General features: G+C 42.3%; 1 long non-coding RNA gene across 1 annotated transcript in view; it reads right to left on the bottom strand.

The window, feature by feature from the left end:
• Positions 1–13,932, bottom strand: part of LOC124805286 — an 852,916-nt gene extending 838,984 nt beyond the window's left edge. The window contains exon 1 of the long non-coding RNA XR_007017430.1: positions 13,698–13,932. This is a non-coding gene — a long non-coding RNA (uncharacterized LOC124805286). The remainder of the gene's footprint in view (positions 1–13,697) is intronic.
• Positions 13,933–21,225: the final 7,293 nt, after the last annotated feature.

Here is a 21,225-nt window from a genome sequence, read left to right as displayed (position 1 = left end):
CAGTTTATCATCCAAGTCCTCTGCTATCTCTGACAGAATTACATTGTCATCGGCCAACCTAAGAATCTTTATTTCTTCTCCCAGATTTTTAATTTCCTTTCTGAATTTTTTCTTGCGTTTGTCTACTTCTTGCTCAGTGTACAAACTGGATAAAATTGGAACAAGCTACATATCTGTTTCACTCCTTTCTTCATCACTGTTTCATTTTTATGTCCTTTCACTCATAAAACTGTCATGTGTTCGAGCTATAGAGAACTCGCTTTATTTTATCCCCGATAACTTCAGAATTCGAGGGAAATGTACGTATGTCATTTGTGTACCTGTATCCTGTGACTTGTGTAGAGTTCGTGTGCTTGTTGACGGGTATGAAGTGATACAATACTACTGCTGTTGGTAAGTATCTTGATCCGCTCGAATAAAACCAAAGAGGTCGTCGAAACTGACGTCCCCGCCCGGCGGACGGATCACAAATAGTATCACTTGCCTTATTGCATGAAAGAATGCGGACAGGATTAGGGAGTAACTCCAGATATTGGCTCAGTCTGGTAACTAGGAACGCCACCACTTCCCAATGACGCCGAATACAATAACAGCGATGAAAACTCCTTACACTACCAGAGTCCCGAGCCAGATACTTCAGGACCGAATTCTACTACTGTGGCTTGCGTTAGCGACCTATGCTACGAAGACGGCTGATATTAATTTATATAAAGCTGTCAACCTGGCAAGTGACGCAACAAGAATTCACGTTTGCCACTATAGATTAGGTTTCTTAGACTATCAAGTATCGAACGTAATTAAACTTAAGTTCTGCAGCTACCAAATTTAATTGATTAAACTCTGTTACATACTATTTCTACGTAGACTATCGATCGTCTCACATGTAAGATGCAATCAATGCTGAAAGGGATGTCATTCACGTAAACAGAATTATGTGAGAAAATGTAAATAACTGAACAAAAAGTGATGTTTTCAGTCTATGGATGGGGCTCACTGAGACAAGAATTTCCTCTTTGCATGACATATATTCGCACTGATTGAATATAAAAAAGTTTTTTCTGCACTCTTAAAAATGAAATTTTTCTATAAAGTAGAAGTAGAAATAACTTAACCCAACAAACGAATTTTTCTTGTCAGCAGGAGAAGTTTATATATTTATCTAGAAATAGGTAAAATATCAAGTTGAGTACAGCGTCGCAAGCATAGTGAAAAACTTTGCTAGGTTTTTAAGGTGCGGTTGCTCAGAATGAATTGAAAAGTTAAGTCGATTTATGAAGCAATAATTGGAAAAGAAACGTGTTGGTCACTCGCGTTGGTTACTCGCTTCAATACACTCAGAGGTGGCGAAGTTGGTACTTATGAAAGCAACAACAGTTGGCCTGCTATCCACAGAAAGGACAAATCTTCTGTAACAGCTAGTATAAATTACTGAAAATGCTGCATCATCTTGCAAACCGAGGTGAAGACAGAGTTGGACAGCATCAATATATCAAAAGTTGGTCGATTTCGAAAAGAAAATTTAACACCTAGCATACCGTTATTCACACGGAAGACTTAAGATAACGAGGAATTAACTCTCATAGGTCTTACAAAAGAGGGGAAGGGGCCGTCTAGACTTCCTGAAGCGAAGCATGGCTTAGTTCACAGAATTTTAAAGGGTAAAAGGGGTTTATATATAAGATACTGAATATTTCTATCGTCATTAAACTAATTGGTGCTACATAATGGAAAGATATAAGATAGAATTTGCTTCGTATTCCTGCAAAAATTACAAGCAAGTTCAGTTATATTTAATCTTACTATACTTACTGGGGGTTTGAAGCAAACTGATTTGGCGGTCAAGGGCCAAATTCACCGAGATAAGCCCGAAGATACCAATACGATTCCATCAGTTGGCCTCCCGGCGTTTGCTGTCGAGCGTGTTGACCAAAGTAAACCTAACAAGTCCACGAAATTTACACAGTTTAGCAGAAGAACAATTTATCAGAACGAACAATATCGTACCATTTACTGTGGTACGAGGAAAGAAAGAGTATTGGTGTACAGAGCATGGGCAACTGTTTCGTGACAGTCGGTAAGTTGTTATTCCCTTCAGTAAGCCGTAGTGGTTTGCCTATGGCTATCGACATCACGGACAGTTTTTCACTTGATCAATGAAAATAGAAGAATGCAAACAATGTAACTATTGAAATTCCACCGAATAAAACATTGGAACCTTATTCGGTTTTTGGGGCGGGAAATGGAGGAAATAAATATAGACTTGGTATTTATGAAGACGACGTTAGAATTCTACTTATGAAGATTTACGAATGCGGACAATATCCAGTTGCATTTTTTATGGGTACAGATATTACTGAGTCTGAAAGATTGGCGCGACATTCTTTCTTGACGAAGGATAGTGTAGAGAAAGACCATTCATTAAATGCAATCAACGCTTTACGATTACCATACACCTTTTCTCTTAAAATAATTCATGCATATTTCCCGTAATCCCTGCACTAGAGCGTATCACTGCCCAAACGAAGTTTCCAGAATGTTAAGAAAAAGGTAGATTATGACGCGTTTGAAACACTATCTCTGTGGAAATTTGGGCAATAGATAATATAACAAAAAGAAATCATACAAAAGACATGGAAATTTATGATTTTTTAAAATGAGAACATACTTTGTTTATTGAAGAACACTTATTTTCAACAGAGAAGAAAAGTGTTTACCAGAAAATCTACTAATGTTATCGTCGCTGAACACAGACAAGAGTTCAGTCCGCTTCTGTTCATGTTCAATGTAAATGAACCGCCTCACTACACGCTGTCAGTACGAACGTCGATAAAGACTCACAGGCGAAGAAAACTTATTTGTCCTAAAACGTCACGCAACGGAGAATTACCCATTAGAAATACGTATCTGGCGTTAAGGCTATTGTAAATTCTCAGATATTCAGGACTTCTTTGCCGTCGAAATAATTCTGTTTCCTGTAAGAACATTCACAAGTTTTTAAAACCCAAAATAATTGTATGTTGAGTCTTTCGTACGGAACAGCCGATAACACTTCGCCTAAAGATTAATTTTGGTGTTGGAAGCTCTAGATTCTAGCCGTCACTTGACCCAGTCATATTAAATATAGTCATATTTTGCGTTATAGTTAAACCGATATGTTATATGTTCTAAAAGAATGCTAGTGAGTGACACATTTGTGTAAAATGTACAAGCAATTTATTTTGAAGGTAGTAAAAGGATTAATTTTACACTTATGTTTTGCGTTCATGACTTCGTGCGTGCGTTTGTGTGTGTTTGCAAGATTGAGTAGCCAGTTCTGATATAAAAATACAATTTCAGAACCACGTTAAATAATGAAAATGATCATGTTCCCAATCTGTAAATTGTACCTATAATTATGAAAATTCTTCATATTAATTGCTATAAATATGATAATAATCACAGGTGCAATTGTTCTAGAGCCACGCGGGATTAGCCGAGCGGTCTTAGGTGCTGTAGTCATGGACTGTGCGGCTGGTCCTGGCGGAGGTTCGAGTCCTCCCTCGGGCATGAGTGTGTGTGTTTGTCCTTAGGATAATTTAGGTTAAGTAGTGTGTAAGCTTAGGGACTGATGACCTTAGCAGTTAAGTCCCATAAGATTTCACACACATTTGAACATTTGAATTGTTCTAGAGTTCTGTAAAAATATCGTTTAGGTGGTTTATTCTTTTTAAAGAAAATGACATACGGACTGGAGTTATTAGGAGAGACATTTGGGAGAGAAATGAAAAACCTAATGTTCTAACATAGGGCAGCTGTTACCGTGGCCGGCCGTTGTGGCCAAGCGGTTCTAGGCGCTTCAGTCTGGAACCGCGGGACCGCTACGGTCGTAGGTTCGAATCCTACCTCGGGTGTAGGTGTGTGTGTTGTCCTTAGGTTAGTTAGGTTTAAGTAGTTCTAAGTTCTAGGGGACTGATGACCTCAGACGTTAAGTCCCATAGTGCTCAGAGCCATTTGAACCAATTGTTACCGTGTAGGTTCAACGACGTGCGCTTACATGTCGTAACAATGATTAAAATATTTTTCAGATTAGAGGATGTATAATCAATACTTGCATATATTCCAGGTTGAATACAAACGTCATTAATAGCTAATAATCTTCGATGGAGTTTCAGTGTCAAAGAAGTTTCTTTTATTTCGATTTTCAGTACGACACGAGAACTGTATGTAAAATTGTTGTTTTCTGTGTGTTGTGTAGTGCACACGTAATTCATTCATATGACTAAAAGACCTCTGTGTTACAAAAATTTTAACCTCATCTGAATAGTACACATAGGCACTACTGCGTTTGAAGGTATACGACATTGATGTAAATCTTTTATTTCTCAGTTTGCACTGACATTCTTTCTAAAGAAACAAGTTTTGAGAAGTGATTCGGAACACCTATTACTGACTTCTGAAATAATTAACACCCTGTTTGGGGTTAACGAAATTTTATTGTTAATCTAAAGAACACTTTTAATTTGATGAAATACGAAATTTTCCAAACACAGATGTTTGTTAGGCAAAATTATTGGTTTTATTTTAGTAGAAAGACTGTAAGCCCCACCCATTCACAAAAATCAATCACGCTGGTTTTTGTACAGAACCTGCAATTGAGTGTCCGCCCTCATGACTAATTACTGGCTTTCATTGTTTCAATGCATCACCAGCATGCGGTTTTGCAGTCGTTTATTTATTTCCTGACCTTCGTATCAACATTACCCGAGAATAATAATATTTACGAACATTTTAAGGAAGCCTCTATACTTTTACGAATACAGAAACAGAACAGCGCGGGCGAATTTCTCAGATGTATCAGAATTCACAGTTTGTGCCAAGGCTCCGTGTAAAGGTATCAACTCCGTTTGTTGCCTCACGTGCCGTCTTTAGTTTCGTGTCATTAACCCTCAACTCAAACGAGGCGCTTCATTAGTAGACACAGTATTCGATTCTTATTTGTCTAGTATGGAGTAGAGAAAACAATTTCGAAACAACCTCATCAACTAACATACGGAGGGTGTGAAATTGATGTAAACTTGTAGATAAAATAACCAGGCACCTAAAATAAGGATAAAACACGAAAAATCGATAGGGGAAGGAAAGGCAAAAGTTAATCTAAATTTCTAATGTTAACTAGATATATTGATAACACACAAATACCAACTTTCAACAGTCTTGTGTAAAATATCCATTCACAGTTCCGACAGTGGCAACACCAACGAAAGAGTATGCGTTACGTGTGTAGCTGACACGACTACAGTTTCCTGTCAAGAAGACGAAAGAGCGTGTATGAAAACCCACCAACAAAAGAGGACCGAGAAAAGTGACACAAATTAAGTTGGCATAAGAAATTACGAAAAGATGCAGAATTTTATTTTCAGTACACAACACTATCTTATTTGTGTTTTAGACAGAGGAAAGAAAGTAATAAAAATCATTATGCCAGTAGTCATCATTTTTTTAAAATTTGGCCCCGGAAAACAGAATAAAAACGTTCAACTAGTGAAATGAATTGAACATTGATCTATACATGGTAGAAACGGACACACAGACATCGAGCAAGTGTTTTGGAGGACGTTATCAAATCAGGTGTCAGAATATAATCCTACTAGAACAGAGAATTTACACGAAACACTGCGAATATGTACGAAAAAAAATTCATTTTTCAATTGACGTCGAATTACGAGGCCGTATAGCCAATTCAGTTCTTTTTGCTATAACATGTTACGTGTTCGTGACACGCATTTCTCCTTTCATCCACCAACACACACACACACACACACACACACACACACACACACACACACACAATACCAATATGTAATCATTTTGTCATTACCGCGGAACACACTCAGTAACGGTGCATTTAAAATTTCCGTCCATGTTCTGGATCGCTTCGAACTCCGTCTCCGCTTTTCGGAACGACGACAGTGCCGAGGACACAAGAAATCAAAAAGGACCACTTCCTATTCGCTGAGTCGACAAGGAAGAAGGAGATTTAAGCCAAGGAACTGGAGTTCTCCTTCGTTGCGCGATAAAAAGCCTCTTTGGTGTATGTTTCCGTACTTATTTATTTCGATTTTTGCGGAAGGAATGCGCCAAATATGACGTACGGTGTGGCACCTTGCATGGGCACAGTTCACTTGGAGGAATGCGGTGTGGCCCGTGGGACAAATCTCCGGCTGGAGCATAACGTGTACCCAGCCGCGATCACCTCTGTCGTGAGAACAGCTACAAATCTTGGGCGGCGACCCACCGCCTGATAAGTTTATTCGCGGTGCCATTGAATTAGGCAGCCGCTTCGAGCGGATGGGGGCGGCGGCGGGGGCGGAGGGCAGAATCCAATTTCGCAAAACACATTCGCGAACGGCGGCCCCGCTGTTGTGCAACACAATTACTAGTTTCGACAGCCATCTCGGCGGAACTATGCCGATTAAGACCCGGCGCGCGACCCGCCGAAATCGCACCCCGCTCCACACCGATTCTCTCGGCTGTCGAACGGCGTAGGCCTCTGCCTGCGTGCGGGAACACTGGATGAGAGCAGAAGCAAAACCTTGTCGAACTCTGAGCTGAACACGTCAACTCCCCTCTGTTCGTTTTAGGGAAAGAGGTGTGCTTCGCGGCACAACTCCAGTGCCCGTGCGCCATCCGAAAATAAATTTTGTTTCGCCGGGCGGAAACATTTCGACGCTTATTAGTTCTGCGACGTAGGAAAACAGCCTATTTCTGGCGCAAGGGCAAATTTTAAATTTATCTCGTAATGTCTCGGCCGCTTTGCCTACCGCTTCCTGAATTCTCGCACTCGCGAAGCACTTTAATCTCCGAATATCAGAAATATGTAGGAGATACGATATTGCTTACTGACGCTGCTTTACGCTTAATGGTAATGCTATGTTTATTAACGCGCGTATTTGGCCAGTACCATTCTGTTTCACTTACACAATGTACCTGTATATATGTTTCATTCATAACAATGATGGCAGTAATTTTATATCCTACTCTTATTTCGCACCGTTTGTATTGCGAGTACACGAATATATACAGATAAGATCTACTGAATGAAATACCTTAATAGTAGGCTAGTAAATCTAAAATAGTCCTTCACTTTTCGTTTATTTTCCTGCAGTAAAATGTGTAGGAATAAAACAGTTAAAACAATCAGTAATGGAATATGATAAAATGTTATTGAGAATCGTATGGCCTAACTGTTAATATCGTTGACATCGCCATAAATGCTGTACATAGTTGTGCACTGTATTGCTTTGAAAACAATATCATCCCCCTAAAACATTCTTTACGAGATTTTATAAATTTTCAACGTCCTACCTTCACATGTAACGCTCACATTTATTTCTATTTGTTGACCACTACGTATCTAAACCGCTCACTTCTTTCTATAATGGTTCGCGTAAAATTTGTGTCATCCTGTTTTTAGCTATTTTTTTCGCTTTCGTAAAACTAATTCCAGTTCATGGCGGTGGTGTGTCTGATGCAGCTACATTTCCGTTCATTTTACTTCTTTCACAGAAGGAAATAAATTGGATTAAATAAATACAGTCACTTAGTCTTCCGTTAATGTGGCCTCCTGCAGAGTTCTCGTAATAATTTCGAGAACACCGAAAGACAACACTGGATAAATATGCGCCTGGTTCCAAACAGTTGCAGCACGAATCTGTAGGTAACTCAGTTAAAGCAAAGCAGTATTAATTTCTTTTCTGTTTGCGGAATATTCCTTACAATAAAGAAATGTTCTTCACTGATGATACTGTTTATGAAATTACAATCCAGAGAAACATAGCTGAATATTACTAACGTTCACCGGTGTTATATTTTATTGAAACATTATAGTATCCGCTGTCGCAAATAGAATGTGGGGGAAAAGTTTTTGTAATATATTAAAATGAGGAGAACGTAATTTCTTTTACTATCGCACACACAATCCGACGACATACATTCATGCACCGACAATAACCAAGTTTAGCTCACTACACACGTCTACACATCGGCAGCAGTTCTCACCCAGTGCGATTTTTTTCTGAATAATATTCACGTGCTTGTACGACAAAAGTCATTGCTAATGTGGTCACGCATACAGTGAAATTTATTATATCCGGACTCTGACTACAGAATTCTTTTACTGATGTAGGAATTTTTCTTATGGCATATATTGACGTTATTTCACTTAGAAACTGTACAATGTGATCGTATTACACGTCTAATACTTCCAGGTTCTTCAAACAGTGACAATCTATGTTGAAGAGTGATGATTTGACAGTACGTGCTTATGGTTTTCGGGGCTCAACGGAAAACTTGTTAGCAGATGATGTGAACAAATTACTTTCGGTCATTTCAAAAAATCTTAATTTCATCGTTTCTAAAGGAGTAAGCAGATTCAGGCGTTTATGTAAAACGTTTCCTATTCTAAGTTCACCAAGAAAAATATGATGGAACGAAACTGGAAAACCAAGAACGGATCACAATGGAGCTCGTATTCCGAAGTAAATGGTGATTTGAACGAAATGCACGTCGAATTCGTGAAAAACAACTTTTACTTCATAAATGCAATGCAGTCTTAGAGTTCACCTACACGAGCGTCTCACTTGCCATCTTTTCTGCATAAATTTGGATAACATTGTCTATGGAGAGCAGAGACCTGGTCCTATATTTAGGGTGAAATGAACAGTTGAGATAGAAATAAGATTTGTCTATTTACCGGTTTCGGCTTATGTCAAGCCATCTTCAGAGTTTTTGGCCCCCTATGGCTGGTGCTGGCGGCTCCTCGGATTTCTCGTGATACCACGACAGTACACGTATTGTCTGTGTACGATCGTGGTATTACAAGAAATCCATACGCCGTAGTAAGCCATTCTAACTTTTTTTGGTCCCGCATTGCCCCTCGATCGAACAAATTACTGTTTATAGGCTACGTTTACCTTGCAGACAATCAGTATTCTTGCACATTGACTTACGGGGATCTAGTGAAGGAAACGAGTTGCGAACTGGTGACTAGAGTTAGCTTAATTGCTCAAGGAATGACAGTTCGGGGCCAGTGTGTCGCTGTCCTGTTTCCAATAGTGGTATGAGGCAGTCTGTATCCTGATCTGCGCCACTATGTTCCTTCCATCACGACGGTCTCAGTAATAAAAATAAAAACAAAAAATTAATCTTATCGTGATAAGCACTTTGAATATGAAGGGCATCTCAGATCGAGGATTCCCAAAGTTTTTATCGCAGTAGTAAGAATTACAACGGTGAGGAGTAGAACATTTTCGCAAGTAAATATTATTATGTAACTAGTTTTGATATTACGTCCGTGGCTAACCGAATAAGTGCAATTTGCATTTTGTTGTAGATATTTTGACGAAATTTATTGGTTTGGTTGTTTGGGGAAGGAGACCAGACTGCGAGGTCATCAGTCGCATCGAATTAAGGAAGGACGGGGAAGGAAGTCGGCCGTGCCCTTTCACATGAACCTTCCCGGCATTTGCCTGGAGCGATTTAGGGAAATCACGGAATGGCCGGACGCGGGATTGAACCGTCGTCCTCCCGAATGCGAGTCCAGTGTGCTACGAAATTTATTCAGAAGCATCTCCGGTACTGGGGCGTTTATGTTACATTTCCTGCTCTTGAAACTGTTCTACTTCCAGCGCTCCAACAACCTAATTTCTCGTGGGAAACGATAATTTATGCGAGACCGGGACACGAACCGTAGTGTCTTGCATTTGCTAGCAGTTACCTTAACCTTAATGCTATCCTAGAACGCCTCCAAGCCAGATTCAAGGACTTTGACTTTTATAAATGATTCGTCATGGTTACCGATTTCTACAACAATTTTCTGTCTACCGTTATCACATTTTCACTGTCGCAAACATTCCATCACTAGCTGGAAGGGATTTAGCACAGGATAGGAAATGGAAAACAGGGACAACAAATAAGGTCAACCTCATGTGGTAATCAAGTGTAGTGACTTAACTCTACCTGCCACAGCTGGATAAAATTCATTGTATTAAGAGCCCGGAATCATGAGGAAGAAATCAACGAAATGCAGTGATATTAAGTGATATCAGTGAAATCTATTTAGCAGTGTAAACCTGCAATGTAATGAATGTGCCGCGACTAGTGACAATTTGCGTTACATCCACTTGGCACTAGAAAGATCCATACACAGTTATTGATCAGAATAACTAAGTAGAAGAACCGTTTCCCCAGCAGAAAATCAAGCCCATAGTTAGTCCACAAACACACACTCGCACTGAAGATTCTGCTTAATAAATAGAGGCGAACCGCCTGTGGTAAAAGATATACTGCATTTGTACAGTTCCAGGTAGACATAACTTCAAGATCGTTAATAAAATTTTTCTAGGAGCTGAGGATTGACCGGGCACCAGTATTAAATACGAAGATGTTCCTGTCATTTTTCTAAGAGCTCTACTTAATTACGATTTTTTTTAAAAAGTGAAATACTAAATTGTGCCGCGGGGGTATGCGTGAAGTAATGCGACACGTTGACATTAGATGGAAATTAGTGTAAGAATTTCCCTTTGCCTTTCTCAGTGACAAGACTGAATCAAGTTAGGTGAACCTATTTTTGTAGACCGCGCCATTGATCACATTTATTTATTTAAATCGCTGTTTTACTTGATAGATTACTACAAAGGTGATTGCTGTGATCGGAGCGACACATCCAAAATATGTTTGGGGTAATTTTGTTTTGTCTATGTGCTGCGAATATATTTATATGCCGCACAGACACTTGATACGTCGTAATGATATTACGTTGTGTGTTTACTATCGCGTTGATAAAAATGGAGAACAGAGAGAAGAAATAAGGCAACTGAGAATGCAGAGCCTTACCCACACTTCAGCTGGTAATCAAGTTAGTGCATTGACTAATACAGAAATTTCAAATGGCTCTGAGCACTATGCGACTTAACTTCTGAGGTCATCAGTCGCCTAGAACTTAGAACTAATTAAACCTAACTAACCTAAGGACATCACACACATCCATGCCCGAGGCAGGATTCGAACCTGCGACCGTAGTACAGAAATTTAAATGCGAAAATTTAAGTTTGTGTGACTGCTATGAATATCAGTTCAAAATACGAAATATAAACAGACGCGTTTATTGAGCTTTGTATTGTGCGTGTCGAGGAAATATATTTCATTACCATGTGATTTTATTTAAATTAATAAGACGTAAATGAATTGTACATATGACGTTTGTTGGCAACATGTGGCAGTGGCTTTAGTGGTCGCAGGTTACTTTCCGCGTCTTATTTACGTCATATAAACATTCCCTAAATTAAATGAAGCAAAGATTGTGTATTAGGGGCTAAAAATGCATTGGTGTATAATGAAAACAGTACTCGAATAGCAGCCTGTGATCGTTAAAGGTCGTGCCATTGGACGGCCAGAAAAGTAATATGTTCCGGCCGTCTTAAGAATCTGAACTGAACCAGATGGCGGAGTAGTTAAAGACGCCGGGCTCATATTTGTGAGGACAGCGGTTATTAGCCCTGCCTAGGCATTTTCGCGAGTTAAAGTACTGATCTAGGAAGTGTAGAATAGATTTCTTTTATTTCCATCAATTACCACAATTACCACAAAAACATTTGGTCCTTAGACTACCGGTATCTGTCGGCAACGACCATCTTCAGATCTGTTTTATAACATGTCCTAATATAATAAAGGCTTAGTGGTATCGTCACAAAATATGCACAAAATCAGCTTAGCATTGTCGCACGTATTTAAAGTATGATTAATTTGTTACGAACAATGGCGCTATTGGCGGTGAGACTCCGTCGGCTCTGCAGCCAAGTTTACACCATACTCTAAATATGTACGACGATGCTAAGCTGATTTTGTACATATTTTGTGACGATGCCACTATGCCTTTATTACATTATTACATGTTATAAGACAGATCTAAATATGGTCATTGCTGACCGAACCCGGTAGTCCGAGGACGAAAAGTTTTTGTCACCCAGAATTAGTATGTTTGCCCAATCTCTTAAAGCTAGTGCCGGATGGTTCCTTGGAGAAGACAGGATCGATATCCTTTCAAAACAGTGCTTGTGCTTCGTCTCTAACGACCTCGTAATGGACGGAAAGTTGAACCTTAATCTCCCTCTCTTCTTTGTTTATTAATTTAAAACAGTCCACCTGCAGGTGGTGTGTGATTCTCCGAAAAGTGCAGTGCGAAGGTCATTGTCATTAATTACTGAAATTTGCACTTAGAAATACGAAAGAGTTCATTTTGAAAAGATGGACATCGTAGACCACGTGGCTGTGTATTAATTGACTATAAATACAGAAGACCGCTACTAATCACTTTTGAAATATTTGTTTGTTTTCCTAAACTGGTTTTTGAGTCTTTGCAGTCTCATCTTTAGATGGGGTTGCATATTAATTTCCAAAGTGTGAAGCTGGGTGCTGGCATACTGCAGCATGGGCAGTAGTGTAGTTAATATCCACCTGGTAGTTTCCATTTTATTGGCTGTTTGCAACAAAATGAATCACTTTTCACTATAAACATTGATAGTTACCATAAAACCGCGAGTGTTCGGAATGTGCAGCACAAATGATGTTTACAGCCAACAGACAACGAGAATGGCAGCTGCCATGTGGTTATTTACTGTACCATCCACAGAACCGCAAGCCAGTAGTCAGTTTCACACTGCGGAAATTAGTATGCAGCCTCGTGTGAATATGAGGCTGAAAAGACTCATAAACTGTGTATGGTGGTAAAAAGGCTCGAAAACTCAATATAATGTAAACTTGACTTAGCATATCTGCGATTTTTCTTTTAATCTTTTATTACAGTGGGGACTATTTTGTTATGTAATTTGTTATTTTCAAATTTTATGCTATTTTTAGGTACTTTTTACATTGTAACTGTTTTTATGAGGTAAAAAAATAATAATAGATAAAATAAACTTTGTTCATAGGGGCTCTCTTATCACTGCTGGCCGCAGTTTAGATTTATTTAAAGCTTAACGATGGCCTTTTCTTTTAGTGTTTAACACACCTATTTGGGAAGCAATCGTGATGACTGCGTGCCAGCGGTAAGAGGCTACCTGTTCACCAGACAACATGCGTTTGCTGTCATAAAGATTAATATTTTTGTAAACGGCTCTTGCGCTACTGTCCCAACTATGTAATTGTACTTTTTAATCATAGGATGCCCTGAGGATGATACTGTGTACCGAAACCAGTAGGCAAAAAATAATTGCGGCTGTAGACAAAAATATACACTTTTGCAGTAGTTTACGGAAATAAAGAAATGTTTCAAAACTGACTAGTAGCAGTTATCTGTATTTATATTCATCCTCCAAAAGTTTAATTACTGCGGTACACAATGTCAGAAGGCTTCCAGCGACGGCGTCCCGCGGTTCACTTTTTATTGGTCGGTACGAAATATTCTCGTCATGTATCAGGGTTGTGAATAGTGGGGGAATCGGAGCAGCACATTTATCATTGTGGTTGCTGGTCACTTTAGCGGCAAAAATCGGCGAGCAGCGAGGCGTTGCATAATGGTGCGGAGGACGGTCGAGTGCATCGAGAGTGGCGACAAATGGCACTTGGCAGGGCCGCGGCTCGGGCACGCCGGTGACCACTCCCACCTGCGGCCGCCCCTCCCCACCCTCCGGAACCAATTATGTGGGCGCCGCGACGCTTACCGTGAGGCCGGCTCTGCGCAGGCGCCCCGGCGCCCTGCAGGCTCGCGCTATCACGCCACGCGCGCCGCCGTCGCCATCTCCGCCGTCGTTGTCGCGTCGCAGAAGCACTCACATCGCACCGCACCGGCGCCGCGCCACATTCCTGCCACAGGTGCACATCACGCGAACGCTCCGGTCCCGTTATCAGAGCTTCAGCGATAGCCGAGAGCAACGCGGCGTCGACTGGGCCGCCGACTCTTCTTCTTCTTCTTCCTCCTCCCCCTCCTCCTCCTCCTCCCCCTATTCTCCCCCACTAGCGCAGCGGAAAGTGCAACAGGTTCACCGGGGACGCGGCACTGTCGCGCGCGCGAACATCGCCGGCAGGGGCGCAGCCGCCGGCGTGACGTCACACCCCCACTCGCTGGCGCGCGTCCTCGGCGTCGCCGTCGCCGTCGCGGTGCCGGCGGCGTCACTCGCGCTCGCAGTCGCGGCTCGCCTGTGTCGTTCGCGCGCCGCTCGCTCGCTCGTTCGCTAGCTCGCTCTCGCTCGGCCGGCAGCGGCTCGCGCACTGAAACCAGTCTCGGAGGCAAGGTTTACCTGGCCGCCGCGTGTGTGACGTAGCGGCCGCCTGCCATTGTGCGAGACGCGCCGACCCCCTCCCCCTGCCTCCGCAGCCGCTTCCTCTCTCTCTCTCTCGCTGCCCCCTCCTCTCACTACCTCTACCACTTATTTACACTGCCGCGAGCTACCGGAGATGGATGACACCGCGATTCGCGACCGCAACCGCGGAGGTAATGGGACGCCGATAGGGGGGAAGCGGCGGCGCCGGTGGCGCGTGGAGTGGGGGAGCGAGCGGCGCTGGGGGAATAGCTGCCCCGGTTCGGAAACCACTGAATGGCACAGCTGGCCGCCTGCAACGCTGCGGTCATCACACCCGGCTCCCACGAACTTCCCAACTTTTACCTGCTCGAGAGCAATGCGCTCCACGCCCACCGGCCCACTCTTTCCGCAAGCACATTAACCTCCAATCCATGTATGCTGTCGCTATCTCTACACCAAGTACAAGCTGTTAAAGAAACGAGAAATATACCTTCCTAGTAGCTACAGGTCGATCTCAAATGTTCAAATTCTATAAAAAAAAAAAAAAAATACAAATCTCTATGCACAACCAAATATATGACTTATATGAATGCGTGGTGTGTGTTTTTCCGGATATGTCCGAAAGAATAGACACTACGCATTCATATAATTGATGCGCGTCGACGGGCAATGATGGTTCAAATGACTCTGAGCACTATGGGACTTAACAAAAAAATGGCTCTTAGGACTATGGGAATTCTGAGGTGATCAGTCCCCTAGAACTTAGAACTACTTAAACCTAACTATCCTAAGGACATCACACACATCCATGCCCGAGGCACGATTCGAACCTGCGACCGTAGCGGTCGCGCGGTTCCAGACTGAAGCGCCTAGAACCGCTCGGCCACTCCGGCCGGCAGCGACACGTCATGTCTGGATCAAACCTCGTGTCAGAGTACTGTACTCTGATATGAGCTGTTGACACATACACGACGTGTTGCTAACGCAACTACATAGATCTAAAGATGATACACAGAGATCGAAACAAGTCGTGTATTTAAAAAATGAGCAGCTCAGAGTGAAAAATAAATGAGTGATGTTTGAAATAGAAACTCTGATAGATATTATGTATGTCTGGAGTTGAAGTGAGTTAACTATAAATGCTACGCTTACACACTTGAGCAAATCCTTTCACTCGGTGCCACATGCTGTTATATTAATAAAGTATTAAAGTTCCACAATATGTTTATTTAATAGTTCGTTACGAACAGATTTTATTGTGGAACATGAAAACTGTGTGTTCAAGTTTTTAATATTTCTATGTTCCTCCAAGAACTGACGGAGAATTCCATAAATATTGTTTTAATAAAATTAGGTCACTGTGGAATAAAAGATAAGTCATTACGCTTATTTAGAACATATGTCTGACAGCCTACAGTTGTTTGTTGTTGTGGTCTTCAGTCCTGAGACTGGTTTGATGCAGCTCTCCATGCTACTCTATCCTGTGCAAGCTTCTTCATCTCCCAGTACCTACTACAACCTACATCCTTCTGAATCTGCTTAGTGTATTGATCTCTTGGTCTCCCTCTACGATTTTTACCCTCCACGCTGCCCTCCAATATTAAATTTGTGATCCCTTGATGCCTCAAAACATGTCCTACCAACCTATCCCTTTTTCTAGTCAAGTTGTGCCACAAACTTCTCTTCTCCCCAACCCTATTCAATACCTCCTCATTAGTTACGTGATCTACCCACCTAACCTTGAAGTTCTTCTGTAGCACCACATTTCGAAAGCTTCTATTCTCTTCTTGTCCAAACTGGTTATCGTCCATGTTTCACTTCCATACATGGCTACACTCCATACAAATACTTCCAGAAACCATTTCCTTACACTTAAATCTATACTCGATGTTAACAAATTTTTCTTCTTCAGAAACGATTTCCTTGCCATTGCTAGTCTACATTTTACATCATCAGTTATTTTACTCCCTAAATAGCAAAACTCCTTTACTACTTTAAGTGTCTCATTTCCTAATCTAATCCCCTCAGCATCACTGACTTAATTTGACTACATTCCATTATCTTAGTTTTGCTTTTGTTGATGTTCATCTTATATTCTCCTTTCAAGACACTGTCCATTCCGTTCAACTGCTCTTCCAAGTCCTTTGCTGTCTCTGACAGAATTAAAATGTCATCGGCGAACCTCAAAGTTTTTATTTCTTCTCCAAGAATTTTAATACCTACTCCGAATTTTTCTTTTGTTTCCTTTACTGCTTGCTCAATATACAGATTGAATAACATCGGGGAGAGGCTACAACCCTGTCTCACTCCTTTCCCAACCACTGCTTCCCTTTCATGTCCCTCGACTCTTATAACTGCCATCTGGTTTCTGTACAAATTGTAAATAGCCTTTCGCTCCCTGTACTGTAGGCACTGACAGCCTACAGTAAGTGTATGCAAATAGTCAGAATCACAAATGCTGAAAATAAAACGTGGAGTACCACAGGACTCTATCTCTTCATTGTTTATACAAAAGGTTTCTCAAGTCATATACGAGGTGAGAATGTACTCTACGACGATAATAACACACTGATAAAAACAGGCGAGCCGGCAGGGGTGGCCGAGCGGTTCTAGGCGCTTCAGTCTGGAACCGCGCGACCGCTACGGTCGCAGGTTCGAATCCTGCCTCGGGCATGGGTGTGTGTGATGTCCTTAGGTTAGTTCGGTTTAAGTAGTTCTAAGTTCTAGGGGACTGATGAACACAGAAGTTAAGTCCCATATTGCTCAGAGCCATTTGAACCATTTTGAAAAACAGGCGAAGCTTACGAAGTGTTCGAAACTACAGAAGAGTAACAACTGAGAGGAGATATTAACGATGTCTGATAAACCAGCTGTCTGTCAACAAAATAAAAACGATAGAACTTTGTTTCAGTCTCAGAGTAATGAAGTCTGAGAATATGAATGTGGAAGTACTTGGACTTGTGAAGGCTGAAAGACTGTCGTGGAGTGGACAAATAATCAGCAAACTAGTAGTTGGATTACTCTTGTTACGCAAATTAAAACAATATGTTAGTAATTATCTGCTATTATGTTCTGGTTATACATTCTTCCACTCACATCTGCAATGTGGAACACTGTTATGGGGGAAATTCTTCAGAGTCAACTCACTCGTACATTTCTCAATGGGAGAAGAAAGCAGTTAGATGTCTTATAGGTTTGCATTCCAGAGATACTTTCAGAACTCAGTTCAGATCACGAAACAAAAAGACATTCTCCAACCTTTACATCTATAGCTCTCTAATTTATGACAAAGAAACTTTGACCAAAATTACGCTAAAAAATAATGTTCATTTGCACAATACGACAAATAGCCACATGATACCTTTATGATACTTGAGATTTTCTCACACAAACACACACACAAACGCAACATCCATAAACACATGAGCGTCAAATTGTTAAACAAATTGCCAAAAAACAGCCCACTTGACTCCCTTACACAAGTATACGTTTTAGAAACTTTTACTCAACTGATGAATTTATGGAGAGTGATTTTCAGGAATTGTGGTTTGAGTAATTGTACTTACCAGTGAAATCGTATCTAATAATCATGAAATTATTACTATGCATGTATATACATATAAATAAGCGTACTAGTATTCTACACTACTTAGTAAATATATGTAACTAGTATACCATTGTAATTATGCATTAATCTGTGTGTAAACGAGTGTCCCAGTAACCTACATATAGGTGTTAAAAATTGTACTAGTAATTTGCATTGTTCTCGACTTAATCGAACTTTTAAGTACTCATAAAGCTGTACTATTAACTATACATTACATGTCGACAGGACCTGTTGCATCGAAACCTATTGAATGGCTGATAATAAACAAAATAAAACAGAGAAAAGGAAAAGGAACCAATATGCATCCAACAATCTGCAATCGAAGAAGATAAATGAAATGGAGATGCGGAGGAAACGACCAAGAAGTAGACCAAGGAATGGATGGCAGAAATGTGTGGAGGAGTTTGTTGAAAAAAAGGCGAGGACTGGACCAGACTGAAGACATAAAGGTAGTGGGAAAACAGGACTAGATGGCGAACAGTATGTTCCAAAAAGAGGCAGCCTTTAGCTGGAAACTATTCAAGATGGTGATGATACTGACTATACAGAGTGATGATAGAAGACTGGAAATAAGAAACAAGAAAACAGAAACCGCGAGGAGTACCTAATAATCCACGAGTCGGTACCTATTCTACGAACTCCATACAAATTCAACGATGGGTACCTCGCCTCTCTAATGGACAGACTCAAATCTAACCAAGTTATGTCTGTGCAAACATTTCCACAGCCGTACATCGTAAAGAAGACAACATTGTGTTCCTATGGAGAAGAAGAGAATAAATATTACATTTTCTTTGGGTATCCCAATCTACATGAAAGTACCACAATCTCTTTACAAGAACTTGTGAAAATCGGTCAACCCTTGCCAACCGGTGTGATGCTTGGTAAATGACACATTCTCACAGAATTTTCAACGCAATGTACAAGTTCATTGTTGTCGCTGGTATCCGCAGCTAAGTCTAATTTATAGACAGTGGACTAGATGGAAGTGTTCTATAAGCTTTGCATTTAGAATGATCGTACTGTATATTCTGTCTACAACACTCGCACGTGCGTTTGTCTTTGTGTATGTGTGTGTGTGTGTGTGTGTGTGTGTGTGTGTGTGTTCATGTGAGTGCACATGCACACAAAAACTGGCTCTATGGTGGAAGTTAAAGGAGTATAACAATAATAATAAAATAATAATAATAATAACTCTGCAACTGTACGGGCCAATTCAAAAATAATAAACCGATTACAAACGGCTGTAACTGTTTATGGTTCGTTGGTTGTTTTGGCGGAGGGGACCAAACAGTGAGGTTATCGGTCCCACTGGATTACTGAATGATAGGATGGAAGTCGGCCGTTCCCTTTCACTGGAACCATCCCGGCGTTTTCTGAAGCAATTTAGGAAAATCACGGAAAACCTAAATCAGGATGGCCGGATGAGGGTTTGGACCGTCGTCCTCCCAAATGCGAATCCAGTGTGCTAACCACTGCACCACCTTGCTCGATAACTATTTATGCATAGCTATACACCGATATGAATGCCATAGCAAGTCAAAGTTAAAAACACAATTTTTTGACGTGCTTTGTGGGTGTTCTGCACTGTTCAGTCACATTAATGTGGCTACCTGTCAAAAGCGCGGACTGCTGCGAGACGTTCAAGAAGAGAGTCAGAGAGGTTCTGGAAGGTATCGACAGGGATGTGGATCCATACCAACTTCAGTTATCTGTCCAGCTGCGCTAGGCTTCTCGGTTGTGTATCCATGGCGCGAATAGCCCGACTGAGATGGTCCCACAGGTTCTCGATTGGATTTAAATCGGGTTTGGTGGCCAGGGGAGTACGGTGAACCAATCCTGGTGCTCTTCGAACCACTCACGTACACTGCGAACTGTGTGTCACGTTACATTGTCCTGCCTGTAGATGCCATCGTGTCGAGGAAAAACTAAATGCATGTGGTAGTGGGGAGGGGGAGGGGGGGGTGGAGATGGTCCCCAAGGACAGACGCATACTTGTGTTGATCCATTGTGCCTTTCGCAATGACCAGTTCACCCAGGGAATACTCTCAGGCCTGGACCCTCTAGATGACTGTCACAGGTTGTTTGCTTTCAGACATTTCACGCAGTACATGCCAACGGCCATTTGTCCGATGGAGCATAACACGTGTTTCGTCTGAAAAGACCGCATGGTGCCACTCAGTGGACGCAAATTTGAGGCACTGGCGTACAAATCCCAGCCTTCGTCGCCGATGAACAGCTGTCAGCGTGACTGCATGAACCATGCGCCTGCTGTGGAGGCCCATACGCAGCAACGCTCGCTGAACGGTAGTTGATGAGACACTGTTGGTAGCCCGATGGTTCACCTGGGCGGTCAGTTGCTCAAAAGTTACACGTACAATCGCTCTCACATATCTCCGCAGCCGTCGTTCATTATGGCCCGTGGTGTTTCACAGTTGCCTCAGCGCCAGTTTTGGGTAGCGTCGTTCTGCCATTCGCGGTATACACTCCTGGAAATGGAAAAAAGAACACATTGACACCGGTGTGTCAGACCCACCATACTTGCTCCGGACACTGCGAGAGGGCTGTACAAGCAATGATCACACGCACGGCACAGCGGACACACCAGGAACCGCGGTGTTGGCCGTCGAATGGCGCTAGCTGCGCAGCATTTGCGCACCGCCACCGTCAGTGTCAGCCAGTTTGCCGTGGCATACGGAGCTCCATCGCAGTCTTTAACACTGGTAGCATGCCGCGACAGCGTGGACGTGAACCGTATGTGCAGTTGACGGACTTTGAGCGAGGGCGTATAGTGGGCATGCGGGAGGCCGGGTGGACGTACCGCCGAATTGCTCAACACGTGGGGCGTGAGGTCTCCACAGTACATCGATGTTGTCGCCAGTGGTCGGCGGAAGCTGCACGTGCCCGTCGACCTGGGACCGGACCGCAGCGACGCACGGATGCACGCCAAGACCGTAGGATCCTACGCAGTGCCGTAGGGGACCGCACCGCCACTTCCCAGCAAATTAGGGACACTGTTGCTCCTGGGGTATCGGCGAGGACCATTCGCAACCGTCTCCATGAAGCTGGGCTACGGTCCCGCACACCGTTAGGCCGTCTTCCGCTCACGCCCCAACATCGTGCAGCCCGCCTCCAGTGGTGTCGCGACAGGCGTGAATGGAGGGACGAATGGAGACGTGTCGTCTTCAGCGATGAGAGTCGCTTCTGCCTTGGTGCCAGTGATGGTCGTATGCGTGTTTGGCGCCGTGCAGGTGAGCGCCACAATCAGGACTGCATACGACCGAGGCACTCGGGGCCAACACCCGGCATCATGGTGTGGGGAGCGATCTCCTACACTGGCCG

The sequence above is a fragment of the Schistocerca piceifrons genome, chromosome 7 (assembly GCF_021461385.2).
Source record: "Schistocerca piceifrons isolate TAMUIC-IGC-003096 chromosome 7, iqSchPice1.1, whole genome shotgun sequence".
Classification (NCBI taxonomy): Eukaryota; Metazoa; Arthropoda; class Insecta; order Orthoptera; family Acrididae; genus Schistocerca; species Schistocerca piceifrons.
The sequence above is the reverse complement of the archived record's forward strand: the minus strand, read 5'-3'. Positions and strand labels throughout refer to the sequence as shown.